This window comes from Scardinius erythrophthalmus (genome assembly GCF_964197995.2).
Source record: "Scardinius erythrophthalmus genome assembly, chromosome: 16".
Classification (NCBI taxonomy): Eukaryota; Metazoa; Chordata; class Actinopteri; order Cypriniformes; family Leuciscidae; genus Scardinius; species Scardinius erythrophthalmus.
Window position 1 is genome coordinate 31,024,236 of NC_138236.1, and position 18,423 is coordinate 31,042,658.

Genomic DNA, 18,423 nt, shown 5'->3' on the forward strand with positions numbered 1-18,423 from the left:
ATGAAATACTGATTTATCATCAAAAGGAGTCTATAACTTTATATAGTTTGAAAAATTTTGAGGACCCTTTGACCACAAATAAGTTCAAAAGGTCAGATATGGACATCTATATGGCTTATGAAGCATCAGAATGAGTATGTATAGAAAGCCCAAGTTTCGAATACTCCTTGGCTAGAAAAAAATGCAGTATGTCAAATATGGTCTTTTGTCAGGAGGATATAACATCCAAAGATATCAGTCTGAATGTATTTTATTAATCTTTTAGGACTCTTTGGCCAGAAATATATTCAGGAGGTCAAAAGGGGACCTCTGAATAGCTGATTTATCATCATAAAGAGTCTATAACTTTATATAGTTTAAAAACTTTTTAGGACCCTTTGACCAGAAATAAGTTCAAAAGGTCAGATATGGACATATATACTGCTTTTGAAGCATCAGAGGGAGTCTATGAGTATATATAGAAAGCCCAAGATCGAGGACTCTTTGGCCAGAAATATGTTCAGGAGGTCAAAAGGGGACCTCTGAATAGCTGATTTATCATAAAAAGAATTCTATAACTTTATTTATTTTGAAAATTTTTGAGGACACTTTGACCACAAATGAGTTCAAAAGGTCAGATATGGACATCTATATGGCTTATGAAGCATCAGAAGGAGTATGTAAAGAAAGCCCAAGTTTCGAATAATCCTTGGCCAGAAAAAAAATCAGTATGTCAAATATGGTCTTTTGTCAGGAGGATATAACATTCGAAGATATCATTCTGAATGTATTGTATTAATCTTTTAGGACTCTTTGGCCAGAAATATGTTCAGTAGTTTAAAAGGGGACCTCTGAATAGCTGATTTATCATAAAAAGAATTCTTTAACTTTATATAGCTTGAAAATTTTTGAGGACCCTTTGACCAGAAATAAGTTCAAAAGGTCAGATATGGACATCTATATAGATTTTGAAGCATCAGAGGGAGTTTATGAGTATATATAGAAAGCCCAAGATCGAGGACTCTTTGGTGAGAAATATGTTCAGGAGGTCAAAAGGGGACCTCTGAATAGCTGATTTAGCATCAAAAGAATTCTATAACTTTATATAGTTTGAAAAATTTTGAGGACACTTTGACCACAAATATGTTCAAAAGGTAAGATATGGACATCTATATGGCTTATGAAGCATCAAAAGGAGTCTATGAGTATGTATAGAAAGCCCAATATCGAGGACTCTTTTGGCCAGAAATATGTTCAGGAGGTCAAAAGGGGACCTCTGAATAGCTGATTTATCATAAAAAGAATTCTATAACTTTATATAGTTTGAAACATTTTGAGGACCCTTTGACCATTAATAAGTTCAAAAGGTCAGCTATGGACATCTGTATGGATTTTGAAGCATCAGAATGAGTATGTATAGAAAGCCCAAGTTTCGAATAATCCTTGGCCAGGAAAAAAAATCAGTATGTCAAATATGGTCTTTTGTCAGGAGGATATAACATCCGAAGATATCATTCTGAATGTATTGTATTAATCTTTTAGGACTCTTTGGCCAGAAATATGCTCAGTAGGTCAAAAGAGGACCTCTGGAATAGCTGATTTATCATCAGAAAGAGTCCATAACTTTATATAGTTTAAAAACTTTTAAGGACCCTTTGACCAGAAATAAGTTCAAAAGGTCAGATATGGACATCTATATGGCTTTTGAAGCATCAGAGGGAGTCTATGAGTATATATAGAAATCCCCAAATCGAGGACTCTTTGGCCAGAAATAGGTTCAGGAGGTCAAAAGGGGACCTCTGAATAGCTTATTTATCATCAAAAGAATTCTATAACTTTAAATAGTTTGAAAAATTTTGAGGACCATTTGACCATTAATAAGTTCAAAAGGTCAGATATGGACATCTATATGGATTTTGAAGCATCAGAGGGAGTCTATGAGTATATATAGAAAGCCCAAGATCGAGGACTCTTTGGCCAGAAATATGTTCAGGAGGTCAAAAGGGGCCCTATGAAATACTGATTTATCATCAAAAGGAGTGTATAACTTTATATAGTTTGAAAGATTTCTAGGACACTTTGACCACAAATAAGTTCAAAAGGTCAGATATGGACATCTATATGGCTTTTGAAGCATCAGAGGGAGTCTATGAGTATGTATAGAAAGCCCAAGATCGAGGACTCTTTGGCTAGAAATATGTTCAGGAGGTCAAAACCTCTGAATAGCTGATTTATCATAAAAAGAATTCTATAACTTTATATAGTTTGAAAAATTTTGAGGACCCTTTGACCAGAAATAAGTTCAAAAGGTCAGATATGGACATCAATATGGCTTATGAAGCATCAGAAGGAGTATGTATAGAAAGCCCAAGTTTCGAATAATCCTTGGCCAGGAAAAAAAATCAGTATGTCAAATATGGTCTTTTGTCAGGAGGATATAACATCCGAAGATATCATTCTGAATGTATTGTATTAATCTTTTAGGACTCTTTGGCCAGAAATATGCTCAGTAGGTCAAAAGAGGACCTCTGGAATAGCTGATTTATCATCAGAAAGAGTCCATAACTTTATATAGTTTAAATACTTTTAAGGACCCTTTGACCAGAAATAAGTTCAAAAGGTCAGATATGGACATCTATATGGCTTTTGAAGCATCAGAGGGAGTCTATGAGTATATATAGAAATCCCCAAATCGAGGACTCTTTGGCCAGAAATATGTTTAGTAGGTCAAAATGGGACCTCTGAATAGCTGATTTATCATGAAAAGAATTCTATAACTTTATATAGTTTGAAAAATTTTGAGGACCCTTTGACCACAAATAAGTTCAAGAGGTCAGATATGGACATCTGTATGGATTTTGAAGCATCAGAAGGAGTCTATGAGGAGTTTATGAGTCTATGAGGAGTCTATAGTTTATAGAAAGCCTAATATCGAGGACTCTTTGGCCAGAAATAGGTTCAGGAGGTCAAAAGGGGACCTCTGAATAGCTTATTTATCATCAAAAGAATTCTATAACTTTAAATAGTTTGAAAACTTTTGAGGACCATTTGACAATTAATAAGTTCAAAAGGTCAGATATGGACATCTATATGGATTTTGAAGCATCAGAGGGAGTCTATGAGTATATATAGAAAGCCCAAGATCGAGGACTCTTTGGCCAGAAATATGTTCAGGAGGTCAAAAGGGGCCCTATGAAATACTGATTTATCATCAAAAGGAGTGTATAACTTTATATAGTTTGAAAGATTTCTAGGACACTTTGACCACAAATAAGTTCAAAAGGTCAGATATGGACATCTATATGGCTTTTGAAGCATCAGAAGGAGTCTATGAGTATGTATAGAAAGCCTAATATCGAGGACTCTTTGGCCAGAAATAGGTTCAGGAGGTCAAAAGGGGACCTCTGAATAGCTGATTTATCATAAAAAGAATTCTATAACTTCATATAGTTTGAAAACTTTTTAGGACCCTTTGACCAGAAATAAGTTCAAAAGGTCAGATATGGACATATATATGGCTTTTGAAGCATCAGAGGGAGTCTATGAGTATATATAGAAAGCCCAAGATTGAGGACTCTTTGGTGAGAAATATGTTCAGGAGGTCAAAAGGGGACCTCTGAATAGCTGATTTATCATCAAAAGGAGTCTATAACTTTATATAGTTTGAAAGATTTCTAGGACACTTTGACCACAAATAAGTTCAAAAGGTCAGATATGGACATCTATATGGCTTTGAAGCATCAGAAGGAGTCTATGAGTATGTATAGAAAGCCCAAGATCGAGGACACTTTGACCAGAAATAAGTTCAAAAGGTCAGAGATGGACATCTATATGGCTTTTGAAGCATCAGAAGGAGTCTAGGAGTATATATAGAAAGCCCAAGATCGAGGACTCTTTGGTGAGAAATATGTTCAGGAGGTCAAAAGGGGACCTCTGAATAGCTGATTTATCATCAAAAGAATTCTATCTTTATATAGTTTGAAACATTTTGAGGACCCTTTGACCAGAAATAAGTTCAAAAGGTCAGATATGGACATCAACATGGCTTTTGAAGCATCAGAGGGAGTCTATGAGTATATATAGAAAGCCCATGATCGAGGACTATTTGGCCAGAAATATGTTCAGGAGGTCAAAAGGGTATCTCTGAATAGCTGATTTATCATCAAAAGAATTCTATAACTTTATATAGTTTGAAACATTTTGAGGACCCTTTGACCAGAAATAAATTCAAAAGGTCAGATATGGACATCAACATGGCTTATGAAGCATCAGAAGGAGTATGTATAGAAAGCCCAAGTTTCGAATAATCCTTGGCCAGGAAAAAAAATCAGTATGTCAAATATGGTCTTTTGTCAGGAGGATATAAAATCCGAAGATATCATTCTGAATGTATTGTATTAATCTTTTAGGACTCTTTGGCCAGAAATATGCTCAGTAGGTCAAAAGGGGACCTCTGAATAGCTGATTTATCAAAAAAAGAATTCTATAACTTCATATAGTTTGAAAACTTTTTAGGACCCTTTGACCAGAAATAAGTTCAAAAGGTCAGATATGGACATATATATGGCTTTTGAAGCATCAGAGGGAGTCTATGAGTATATATAGAAAGCCCAAGATCGAGGACTCTTTGGTGAGAAATATGTTCAGGAGGTCAAAAGGGGCCCTATGAAATACTGATTTATCATCAAAAGGAGTGTATAACTTTATATAGTTTGAAAGATTTCTAGGACACTTTGACCACAAATAAGTTCAAAAGGTCAGATATGGACATCTATATGGCTTTTGAAGCATCAGAAGGAGTCTATGAGTATGTATAGAAAGCCTAATATCGAGGACTCTTTGGCCAGAAATAGGTTCAGGAGGTCAAAAGGGGACCTCTGAATAGCTGATTTATCATAAAAAGAATTCTATAACTTCATATAGTTTGAAACATTTTGAGGACCCTTTGACCAGAAATAAGTTCAAAAGGTCAGATATGGACATCAATTTGGCTTATGAAGCATCAGAAGGAGTATGTATAGAAAGCCCAAGTTTCGAATAATCCTTGGCCAGGAAAAAAAATCAGTATGTCAAATATGGTCTTTTGTCAGGAGGATATAACATCCGAAGGTATCATTCTGAATGTATTGTATTAATCTTTTAGGACTCTTTGGCCAGAAATATGCTCAGTAGGTCAAAAGAGGACCTCTGGAATAGCTGATTTATCATCAGAAAGAGTCCATAACTTTATATAGTTTAAAAACTTTTAAGGACCCTTTGACCAGAAATAAGTTCAAAAGGTCAGATATGGACATCTATATGGCTTTTGAAGCATCAGAGGGAGTCTATGAGTATATATAGAAATCCCCAAATCGAGGACTCTTTGGCCAGAAATATGTTTAGTAGGTCAAAAGGGGACCTCTGAATAGCTGATTTATCATGAAAAGAATTCTATAACTTTATCTAGTTTGAAAAATTTTGAGGACCCTTTGACCACAAATAAGTTCAAGAGGTCAGATATGGACATCTGTATGGATTTTGAAGCATCAGAATGAGTCTATGAGGAGTCTATGAGTCTATGAGGAGTCTATAGTTTATAGAAAGCCTAATATCGAGGACGCTTTGGCCAGAAATAGGTTCAGGAGCTCAAAAGGGGACCTCTGAATAGCTTATTTATCATCAAAAGAATTCTATAACTTTAAATAGTTTGAAAAATTTTGAGGACCATTTGACCATTAATAAGTTCAAAAGGTCAGATATGGACATCTATATGGATTTTGAAGCATCAGAGGGAGTCTATGAGTATATATAGAAAGCCCTAGATCGAGGACTCTTTGGCCAGAAATATGTTCAGGAGGTCAAAAGGGGCCCTATGAAATACTGATTTATCATCAAAAGGAGTGTATAACTTTATATAGTTTGAAAGATTTCTAGGACACGTTGACCACAAATAAGTTCAAAAGGTCAGATATGGACATCTATATGGCTTTTGAAGCATCAGAAGGAGTCTATGAGTATGTATAGAAAGCCTAATATCGAGGACTCTTTGGCCAGAAATAGGTTCAGGAGGTCAAAAGGGGACCTCTGAATAGCTGATTTATCATAAAAAGAATTCTATAACTTCATATAGTTTGAAAACTTTTTAGGACCCTTTGACCAGAAATAAGTTCAAAAGGTCAGATATGGACATCAATATGGCTTATGAAGCATCAGAAGGAGTATGTTTAGAAAGCCCAAGTTTCGAATAATCCTTGGCCAGGAAAAAAAATCAGTATGTCAAATATGGTCTTTTGTCAGGAGGATATAAAATCCGAAGATATCATTCTGAATGTATTGTATTAATCTTTTAGGACTCTTTGGCCAGAAATATGCTCAGTAGGTCAAAAGGGGACCTCTGAATAGCTGATTTATCAAAAAAAGAATTCTATAACTTCATATAGTTTGAAAACTTTTTAGGACCCTTTGACCAGAAATAAGTTCAAAAGGTCAGATATGGACATATATATGGCTTTTGAAGCATCAGAGGGAGTCTATGAGTATATATAGAAAGCCCAAGATCGAGGACTCTTTGGTGAGAAATATGTTCAGGAGGTCAAAAGGGGACCTCTGAAAAGCTGATTTATCATCAAAAGAATTCTATAACTTTATTTAGTTTGAAACATTTTGAGGACCCTTTGACCAGAAATAAGTTCAAAAGGTCAGATATGGACATCAATATGGCTTTTGAAGCATCAGAGGGAGTCTATGAGTATATATAGAAAGCCCAAGATCGAGGACTCTTTGATGAGAAATATGTTCAGTAGGTCAAAAGGGGACCTCTGAATAGCTGATTTATCATCAAAAGAATTCTATAACTTTATATAGTTTGAAACATTTTGAGGACCCTTTGACCAGAAATAAGTTCAAAAGATCAGATATGGACATCAATATGGCTTTTGAAGCATCAGAGGGAGTCTATGAGTATGTATAGAAAGCCTAATATCGAGGACTCTTTGGCCAGAAATAGGTTCAGGAGGTCAAAAGGGGACCTCTGAATAGCTGATTTATCATAAAAAGAATTCTATAACTTCATATAGTTTGAAAACTTTTTAGGACCCTTTGACCAGAAATAAGTTCAAAAGGTCAGATATGGACATATATATGGCTTTTGAAGCATTAGAGGGAGTCTATGAGTATATATAGAAAGCCCAAGATTGAGGACTCTTTGGTGAGAAATATGTTCAGGAGGTCAAAAGGGGACCTCTGAATAGCTGATTTATCATCAAAAGGAGTCTATAACTTTATATAGTTTGAAAGATTTCTAGGACACTTTGACCACAAATAAGTTCAAAAGGTCAGATATGGACATCTATATGGCTTTGAAGCATCAGAAGGAGTCTATGAGTATGTATAGAAAGCCCAAGATCGAGGACACTTTGACCAGAAATAAGTTCAAAAGGTCAGAGATGGACATCTATATGGCTTTTGAAGCATCAGAAGGAGTCTAGGAGTATATATAGAAAGCCCAAGATCGAGGACTCTTTGGTGAGAAATATGTTCAGGAGGTCAAAAGGGGACCTCTGAATAGCTGATTTATCATCAAAAGAATTCTATCTTTATATAGTTTGAAACATTTTGAGGACCCTTTGACCAGAAATAAGTTCAAAAGGTCAGATATGGACATATATATGGCTTTTGAAGCATCAGAGGCAGTCTATGAGTATATATAGAAAGCCCAAGATCGAGGACTCTTTGACGAGAAATATGTTCAGGAGGTCAAAAGGGGACCTCTGAATAGCTGATTTATCATCAAAAGAATTCTATAACTTTATATAGTTTGAAAAATTTTGAGGACCCTTTGACCAGAAATAAGTTCAAAAGGTCAGATATGGACATCAATATGGCTTATGAAGCATCAGAAGGAGTATGTATAGAAAGCCCAAGTTTCGAATAATCCTTGGCCAGGAAAAAAAATCAGTATGTCAAATATGGTCTTTTGTCAGGAGGATATAACATCCGAAGGTATCATTCTGAATGTATTGTATTAATCTTTTAGGACTCTTTGGCCAGAAATATGCTCAGTAGGTCAAAAGAGGACCTCTGGAATAGCTGATTTATCATCAGAAAGAGTCCATAACTTTATATAGTTTAAAAACTTTTAAGGACCCTTTGACCAGAAATAAGTTCAAAAGGTCAGATATGGACATCTATATGGCTTTTGAAGCATCAGAGGGAGTCTATGAGTATATATAGAAATCCCCAAATCGAGGACTCTTTGGCCAGAAATATGTTTAGTAGGTCAAAAGGGGACCTCTGAATAGCTGATTTATCATGAAAAGAATTCTATAACTTTATATAGTTTGAAAAATTTTGAGGACCCTTTGACCACAAATAAGTTCAAGAGGTCAGATATGGACATCTGTATGGATTTTGAAGCATCAGAAGGAGTCTATGAGGAGTCTATGAGTCTATGAGGAGTCTATAGTTTATAGAAAGCCTAATATCGAGGACCCTTTGGCCAGAAATAGGTTCAGGAGGTCAAAAGGGGACCTCTGAATAGCTTATTTATCATCAAAAGAATTCTATAACTTTAAATAGTTTGAAAAATTTTGAGGAGCATTTGACCATTAATAAGTTCAAAAGGTCATATATGGACATCTATATGGATTTTGAAGCATCAGAGGGAGTCTATGAGTATATATAGAAAGCCCAAGATCGAGGACTCTTTGGCCAGACATATGTTCAGGAGGTCAAAAGGGGCCCTATGAAATACTGATTTATCATCAAAAGGAGTGTATAACTTTATATAGTTTGAAAGATTTCTAGGACACTTTGACCACAAATAAGTTCAAAAGGTCAGATATGGACATCTATATGGCTTTTGAAGCATCAGAAAGAGTCTATGAGTATGTATAGAAAGCCTAATATCGAGGACTCTTTGGCCAGAAATAGGTTCAGGAGGTCAAAAGGGGACCTCTGAATAGCTGATTTATCATAAAAAGAATTCTATAACTTCATATAGTTTGAAAACTTTTTAGGACCCTTTGACCAGAAATAAGTTCAAAAGGTCAGATATGGACATCTATATGGCTTTTGAAGCATCAGAAGGAGTCTATGAGTTTATATAGAAAGCCCAAGATCGAGGACTCTTTGGCCAGAAATATGTTCAGGAGGTCAAAAGGGTATCTCTGAATAGCTGATTTATCATCAAAAGAATTCTATAACTTTATATAGTTTGAAACATTTTGAGGACCCTTTGACCAGAAATAAGTTCAAAAGGTCAGATATGGACATCAATATGGCTTATGAAGCATCAGAAGGAGTATGTATAGAAAGCCCAAGTTTCGAATAATCCTTGGCCAGGAAAAAAAATCAGTATGTCAAATATGGTCTTTTGTCAGGAGGATATAAAATCCGAAGATATTATTCTGAATGTATTGTATTAATCTTTTAGGACTCTTTGGCCAGAAATATGCTCAGTAGGTAAAAAGGGGACCTCTGAATAGCTGATTTATCATAAAAAGAATTCTATAACTTCATATAGTTTGAAAACTTTTTAGGACCCTTTGACCAGAAATAAGTTCAAAAGGTCAGTTATGGACATATATATGGCTTTTGAAGCATCAGAGGGAGTCTATGAGTATATATAGAAAGCCCAAGATCGAGGACTCTTTGGTGAGAAATATGTTCAGGAGGTCAAAAGGGGACCTCTGAAAAGCTGATTTATCATCAAAAGAATTCTATAACTTTATATAGTTTGAAACATTTTGAGGACCCTTTGACCAGAAATAAGTTCAAAAGGTCAGATATGGACATCAATATGGCTTTTGAAGCATCAGAGGGAGTCTATGAGTATATATAGAAAGCCCAAGATCGAGGACTCTTTGATGAGAAATATGTTCAGTAGGTCAAAAGGGGACCTCTAAATAGCTGATTTATCATCAAAAGAATTCTATAACTTTATATAGTTTAAAACATTTTGAGGACCCTTTGACCAGAAATAAGTTCAAAAGATCAGATATGGACATCAATATGGCTTTTGAAGCATCAGAGGGAGTCTATGAGTATATATAGAAAGCCCAAGATCGAGGACTCTTTGGCCAGAAATATGTTCAGGAGGTCAAAAGGGGACCTCTGAATAGCTGATTTATCATAAAAAGAATTCTATAACTTCATATAGTTTGAAAACTTTTTAGGACCCTTTGACCAGAAATAAGTTCAAAAGGTCAGATATGGACATATATATGGCTTTTGAAGCATCAGAGGGAGTCTATGAGTATATATAGAAAGCCCAAGATCGAGGACTCTTTGGTGAGAAATATGTTCAGGAGGTCAAAAGGGGACCTCTGAATAGCTGATTTATCATCAAAAGGAGTCTATAACTTTATATAGTTTGAAAGATTTCTAGGACACTTTGACCACAAATAAGTTCAAAAGGTCAGATATGGACATCTATATGGCTTTTGAAGCATCAGAAGGAGTCTAGGAGTATATATAGAAAGCCCAAGATCGAGGACTCTTTGGTGAGAAATATGTTCAGGAGGTCAAAAGGGGACCTCTGAATAGCTGATTTATCATCAAAAGAATTCTATCTTTGTATAGTTTGAAAAATTTTGAGGACACTTTGACCACAAATAAGTTCAAAAGGTCAGATATGGACATCAATATGGCTTTTGAAGCATCAGAGGGAGTCTATGAGTATATATAGAAAGCCCAAGATCGAGGACTCTTTGACGAGAAATATGTTCAAGAGGTCAAAAGGGGACCTCTGAATAGCTGATTTATCATCAAAAGAATTCTATAACTTTATATAGTTTGAAAAATTTTGAGGACCCTTTGACCAGAAATAAGTTCAAAAGGTCAGATATGGACATCAATATGGCTTATGAAGCATCAGAAGGAGTATGTATAGAAAGCCCAAGTTTCGAATAATCCTTGGCCAGGAAAAAAAATCAGTATGTCAAATATGGTCTTTTGTCAGGAGGATATAACATCCGAAGATATCATTCTGAATGTATTGTATTAATCTTTTAGGACTCTTTGGCCAGAAATATGCTCAGTAGGTCAAAAGAGGACCTCTGGAATAGCTGATTTATCATCAGAAAGAGTCCATAACTTTATATAGTTTAAAAACTTTTAAGGACCCTTTGACCAGAAATAAGTTCAAAAGGTCAGATATGGACATCTATATGGCTTTTGAAGCATCAGAGGGAGTCTATGAGTATATATAGAAATCCCCAAATCGAGGACTCTTTGGCCAGAAATAGGTTCAGGAGGTCAAAAGGGGACCTCTGAATAGCTTATTTATCATCAAAAGAATTCTATAACTTTAAATAGTTTGAAAAATTTTGAGGACCATTTGACCATTAATAAGTTCAAAAGGTCAGATATGGACATCTATATGGATTTTGAAGCATCAGAGGCAGTCTATGAGTATATATAGAAAGCCCAAGATCGAGGACTCTTTGGCCAGAAATATGTTCAGGAGGTCAAAAGGGGCCCTATGAAATACTGATTTATCATCAAAAGGAGTGTATAACTTTATATAGTTTGAAAGATTTCTAGGACACTTTGACCACAAATAAGTTCAAAAGGTCAGATATGGACATCTATATGGGTTTTGAAGCATCAGAAGGAGTCTATGAGTATGTATAGAAAGCCTAATATCGAGGACTCTTTGGCCAGAAATAGGTTCAGGAGGTCAAAAGGGGACCTCTGAATAGCTGATTTATCATAAAAAGAATTCTATAACTTCATATAGTTTGAAAACTTTTTAGGACCCTTTGACCAGAAATAAGTTCAAAAGGTCAGATATGGACATATATATGGCTTTTGAAGCATCAGAGGGAGTCTATGAGTATATATAGAAAGCCCAAGATCGAGGACTCTTTGGTGAGAAATATGTTCAGGAGGTCAAAAGGGGACCTCTGAATAGCTGATTTATCATCAAAAGAATTCTATAACTTTATACAGTTTGAAAATTTTTGAGGACACTTTGACCACAAATAAGTTCAAAAGGTCAGATGTGGACATCTATTCTTGCATTGCATTGAACACCAGAACTAAATCATTCCCATTTTCTTTAAAGAAATAAGGTGCAATGATGTTGTATTGCATTGCACAAACGTTAACATATGTTATGCAACAGTATATTGCTTTGCACAAACAATCTAACACTGTGCACTAAAGAATAACATTTATGCATTTATGCATTGCATTGCACACCAGAACTAACTCCTTCAAATGTTAAAGATTAAATATTAAAGAGAAAACATTTTGCACGATCTAACGTTGTGCTTTGAAGAATAACATATAGGCTAAATATGCATGCACTGTATTGCATTGCACACCCGAACTAACTCCGTCCCATGTTCATTAAAGAGATAACATATGTTATGCAACATTTCATTGTTTTGCACAAACGATCTAACGTTGTGCATTGAAGAGTAACATAGGCTATTCACTTTTTGCTTTGCATTGCATTGCAAACCAGAACTAGCTCCTTCCCATGTTCATTAAAGGGATAACATGTTGCATTGCATTGCACAAACGATCTAACGCTGTGCACTGAAGAATAACATAGGCTATGTACTGCATTGCATTGCACTCCAGAACTAACTACTCCCCATGTTTATTAAAGAGATAACATTTTGCATTGCATTGCACAAACGATCTAACGTTGTGCATTGAAGAATGACATAGTTGACATAGCTAAATGCATGGATTGTGTTGCATGTACAGCCGAACTAACTCCTTCCCATGTTCATTAAAAAGATAACATATGTTATGCAACATTGCTTTGCACAAACGATTTAACGCTGTGCACTGAATAACATTTATGCACTTTTTGCATTGCATTGCATTGCACACCAGAACTAACACCTTCAAATGCTTATTAAAGAGATAACATTTTGCATTGTGCATTGCATAACGTTGTGCATTGAAGAATAACATATAGGCTACATGCATGCATTGTATTGCATTGCACACCCGAACTAACTCCTTCCCATGTTCATTAAAGAGATAACATATGTTATGCACAAACGATCTAACGTTTTACATTGAAGAGTAACATTGGCTATTCACTTTTTGCATTGCATTGCACACCATAACTAACTTTTCTAACATTTGAAGGAGTTAGTTCTGGTGTGCAATGCAATGCAATGCAAAAAGTGCATGGTTTATGTTTCTCTTCAATGCACAACGTTAGATCGTTTGCTCAATGCAATGCAAAATGTTATCTCTTCAATGAACATTTGAAGGAGTTAGTTCTAATGTGCAATGCAATTCAAAAAGTGCATGGCCTATGTTATCTCTTTAATAAACATTTGAAGGATTAAGATCTGGTGTGCAATGCAATGCAATGCCAAAAGTGCATACCCTAAATGTTATTCTTCAGTGCTCAACGTTAGATCGTTTCTGTAATGCAATTCAATGCAATGCAACATGTTATCTCTTTACTGAACATGGGAAGAGGTTTGTTCTGCTGTGCAATGCAATGCAAAAAGTGCATAAATGTTATTCTTCAGTGCACATCGTTAGATCGTTTGTGCAAAGCAATGCAATGTTGCATAACATATGTTATCTCTTTACAGAACATGGGAAGGAGTTAGTTCGGGTGTGCAATGCAATACATTGCATGCATTTAGCCTGTATGTTATTCTTCAATGCACAACATTGATCGTTGAGACAAACGATCGTTTGTGCAATGCAATGCAACATATTATCTCTTTAATGAACATGGGAAGGAATTAGTTCTGCTGTGCAATGCGATGCATAAAGTGCATAAATGTTATTCTTCAGTGCACATCGTTAGATCGTTTGTGCAAAGCAATGCAAAATGTTATCTCTTTAATGAACATTTGAAGGAGTTAGTTCTGGTGTGCAATGAAATGCAATGCAAAAAGTGCATAAATGTTATTATTCAGTGCACAACATTAGATCGTTTCTGCAATTCAATGCAATGCAACATGTAATCTCTTTACTGAACATGGGAAGGAGTTAGTTTCAGTGTGCAATGCAATGCAATGCAAAAACGTGCATAGCCTATGTTACTCTTCAATTCACAACGTTAGATCGTTTGTGCAATGCAATGCAAAATGTTATCTCTTTAATGAACATTTGAAGGAGTTAGTTCTGGTGTGCAATGCAATGCAAAAAGTGCATGGCCTATGTTACTCTTCAATGCACAACGTTAGATCGTTTGTGCAATGCAAGGCAAAATGTTATCTCTTTAATAACCATTTGGAGTTAGATCTGGTGTGCAATGCTAAAAATGCATAGACTATATGTTATTCTTCAATGTACAACGTTAAATCTTTTGTGCAATGCAATGCAACATATCTCTTTAATGAACATGGGAAGGAATTAGTTCTGTTGTGCAAATGCAATGTAAAGCAAAAAGTGCATAGCCTATATGTTATTCTTCAGTGCACAACGTTAGATCATTTTCTGCAATGCAATGCAATTCAATGCAATGCAACATGTTATCTCTTTACTGAACATGGGAAGGAGTTAGTTTCAGTGTGCAATGCAATGCAATGCAAAACGTGCATAGCCTATGTTACTCTTCAATTCACAACGTTAGATCGTTTGTGCAATGCAATGCAAAATGTTATCTCTTTAATGAACATTTGAAGGAGTTAGTTCTGGTGTGCAATGCAATGCAAAAAGTGCATGGCCTATGTTACTCTTCAATGCACAACGTTAGATCGTTTGTGCAATGTAATGCAATATGATATTTCGTTAATAAACATTTGAAGGAGTTAGTTCTAGTGTGCAATGTAATGCAGTGCAAAAAGTGCATAACCTAAATGTTATTCTTCAATGCACAACGTTAGATCATTTGTGCAATGCAATGCAACTTGTTATCCCTTTAATGAACATGTGAAGGAGTTAGTTCGGGTGTGCAATGCAAAAAGTGCATACCCTAAATGTTATTCTCCAGTGCACAACGTTAGATCGTTTCAATGCAATTCGATGCAATGCAACATGTTATCTCTTTACTGAACATGGGAAGGAGTTAGTTTCAGTGTGCAATGCAATGCAAAAAGTGCATATCTATATGTTCCGGTATTCTACCGTGCATTCTATCGTTGTCCAAAGGAATGAGTTAAATGTGTCCATTGTAAAGCAAAAGCCAGTGCAATGATTTTCCTTTACTGCACATTAATTAATCTACTTATACATTCAGTCAACTGATGTTAACTTTCTATACATACTCTTCGACTCCTGATCAGCCAATACAGAAGTCCATATTTGAAAGTACCAAAGTAACATATTTCTGGCCAAAGAGTCATCGATTTCTATACCATACATTTTGACTCCTGATGCTTCATAAGCCATGGATATCCATATAGATATCTATATGGCTTATGGCTTACCTTTTAAACTTATTTCTGGTCAAAGTGTCCTCAAAATTTTTCAAACTATATAAAGTTATAGTCTCCTTCTTATAATAAATCATTGACAAAAGAGTTCTCAAAATGATGTTGTCTACCATAAACGAATATAGACTCCTTCTGATGTTAAATCAGCCATAAAGAAGTCCATATTTGACCTTCTGGCCAGAGACCTTGAACATTTACCTTACTATACATATTTCTCAAACTATACAGACTTCTCATGATGTTATATCAGCCAGACTGTAGACTGTATTTTTGGCTAAAGAATCCTCAAAATGATTTTTACTATTATGAACGTATAAACTCCTTCTGATGTTAAATCAGCCTTACAGAAGTCCATAAGAAGACCTCCTGAAAATATTTCTGGCCAAAGAGTCGATCTTGGGCTTTCTATAAATAGTCATAGAATACTTATAAAACTTCATAAACAATATAGGTCCATAGCTGACCTATTGAACTTATTTCTGGTCAAAGTGTCCTCAAAATTTTTCAAACTATATAAAGTTATAGAATCCTTTTGATGATAAATCAGCTATTCAGAGGTTTTGACCTCCTGAACATATTTCTGGCCAAAGAGTCCTCGACCTTGGGCTTTCTATACATACTCATAGACTCCTTCTGATGCTTCATAAGCCATATAGATGTCCATATCTGACCTTTTGAACTTATTTGTGGTCAAAATGTCCTCCAAATTTTTCAAACTATGTAAAGTTATAGACTCCTTTTGATGATAAATCAGCTATTCAGAGGTCCCCTGTTGAGCTACGGAACATATTTCTGGCCAAAGAGTCCTAAAAGATTAATACTGATAACTTCAGACTGATATCTTCGGATTTTATATCCTCTTGACGAAAGTCCATATTTGACATACTGAATTTTTTTTCTGGCCAAGGAGTATTCGAAACTTGGGCTTTCTATACATACTACTTCTGATGCTTCAAAAGCCATATAGATGTCTATATCTGACGTTTTGAACTTATTTGTGGTCAAAGTTTCCTCAAAATTTTTCAAACTAAATAAAGTTATAGACTCCTTTTGATGGATGATAAATCAGCTATTCATGGGTCCCCTTTTGACCTCCTGAACATATTTCTGGCCAAAGAGTCCTCGATCTTGTGGTTTCTATACATACTCATAGATTTCTTCTAATGCTTAGATGTCCATATCTGACCTTTTGAACTCATTTGTGGTCAAAGTGTCCTCAAAATTTTTCAAACTACATAAAGTTATAGAATGCTTTTTATGATAAATCAGCTATTCAGAGGTTTTGACCTCCTGAACATATTTCTGGCCAAAGAGTCCTCGACCTTGGGCTTTCTATACATACTCATAGACTCCTTCTGATGCTTCATAAGCCATATAGATGTCCATATCTGACCTTTTGAACTTATTTGTGGTCAAAGTGTCCTCAAAATTTTTCAAACTATATAAAATTATAGAATTCTTTTGATGATAAATCAGCTATTCAGAGGTCCCCTGTTGACCTACTGAACATATTTCTGGCCAAAGAGTCCTAAAAGATTAATACTGATATCTTCAGACTGATATCTTAGGATTCTATATCCTCATGACAAAAGTCCATATTTGACATACTGAATTTTTTTCTGGCCAAGGAGTATTCGAAACTTGGGCTTTCTATACATACTACTTCTGATGCTTCATAAGACATATAGATGTCCATATCTGACGTTTTGAACTTATTTGTGGTCAAAGTGTCCTCAAAATTTTTCAAACTATATAAAGTTATAAAATTCTTTTGATGATAAATCAGCTATTCAGAGGTCCCCTTTTGACCTCCTGAACATATTTCTGGCCAAAGAGTCCTCGACCTTGGGCTTTCTATACATACTCATAGACTCTTCCTGATGCTTCATAAGCCATATAGATGTCCATATCTGACCTTTTGAACTTATTTAAGGTCAGTGTCCTCAAAATTTTTCAAACTATGTAAAGTTATAGAATTCTTTTGATGATAAATCAGCTATTCAGAGGTCCCCTGTTGACCTACGGAACATATTTCTGGCCAAAGAGTCCTAAAAGATTAATACTGATATCTTCAGACTGATATCTTAGGATTCTATATCCTCCTGACAAAAGTCCATATTTGACATACTGAATTTTTTTCTGGCCAAGGAGTATTCGAAACTTGGGCTTTCTATACATACTACTTCTGATGCTTCATAAGCCATATAGATGTCCATATCTGACGTTTTAAACTTATTTGTGGTCAAAGTGTCCTCAAAATTTTTCAAACTATATAAAGTTATAGAATGCTTTTTATGATAAATCAGCTATTCAGAGGTTTTGACCTCCTGAACATATTTCTGGCCAAAGAGTCCTCGACCTTGGGCTTTCTATACATACTCATAGACTCCTTCTGATGCTTCATAAGCCATATAGATGTCCATATCTGACCTTTTGAACTTATTTGTGGTCAAAGTGTCCTCAAAATTTTTAAAACTATATAAAGTTATAGAATGTTTTTTATGATAAATCAGCTATTCAGAGGTTTTGACCTCCTGAACATATTTCTGGCCAAAGAGTCCTCGACCTTGGGCTTTCTATACATACTCATAGACTCCTTCTGATGCTTCATAAGCCATATAGATGTCCATATCTGACCTTTTGAACTTATTTGTGGTCAAAGTGTCCTCAAAATTTTTCAAACTATATAAAATTATAGAATTCTTTTGATGATAAATCATTTATTCAGAGGTCCTCTTTTGACCTCCTGAACATATTTCTGGCCAAAGAGTCCTCGACCTTGGGCTTTCTATACATACTCATAGACTCCTTCTGATGCTTCATAAGCCATATAGATGTCCATATCTGACCTTTTGAACTTATTTGTGGTCAAAGTGTCCTCAAAATTTTTAAAACTATATAAAGTTATAGAATGTTTTTTATGATAAATCAGCTATTCAGAGGTTTTGACCTCCTGAACATATTTCTGGCCAAAGAGTCCTCGACCTTGGGCTTTCTATACATACTCATAGACTCCTTCTGATGCTTCATAAGCCATATAGATGTCCATATCTGACCTTTTGAACTTATTTGTGGTCAAAGTGTCCTCAAAATTTTT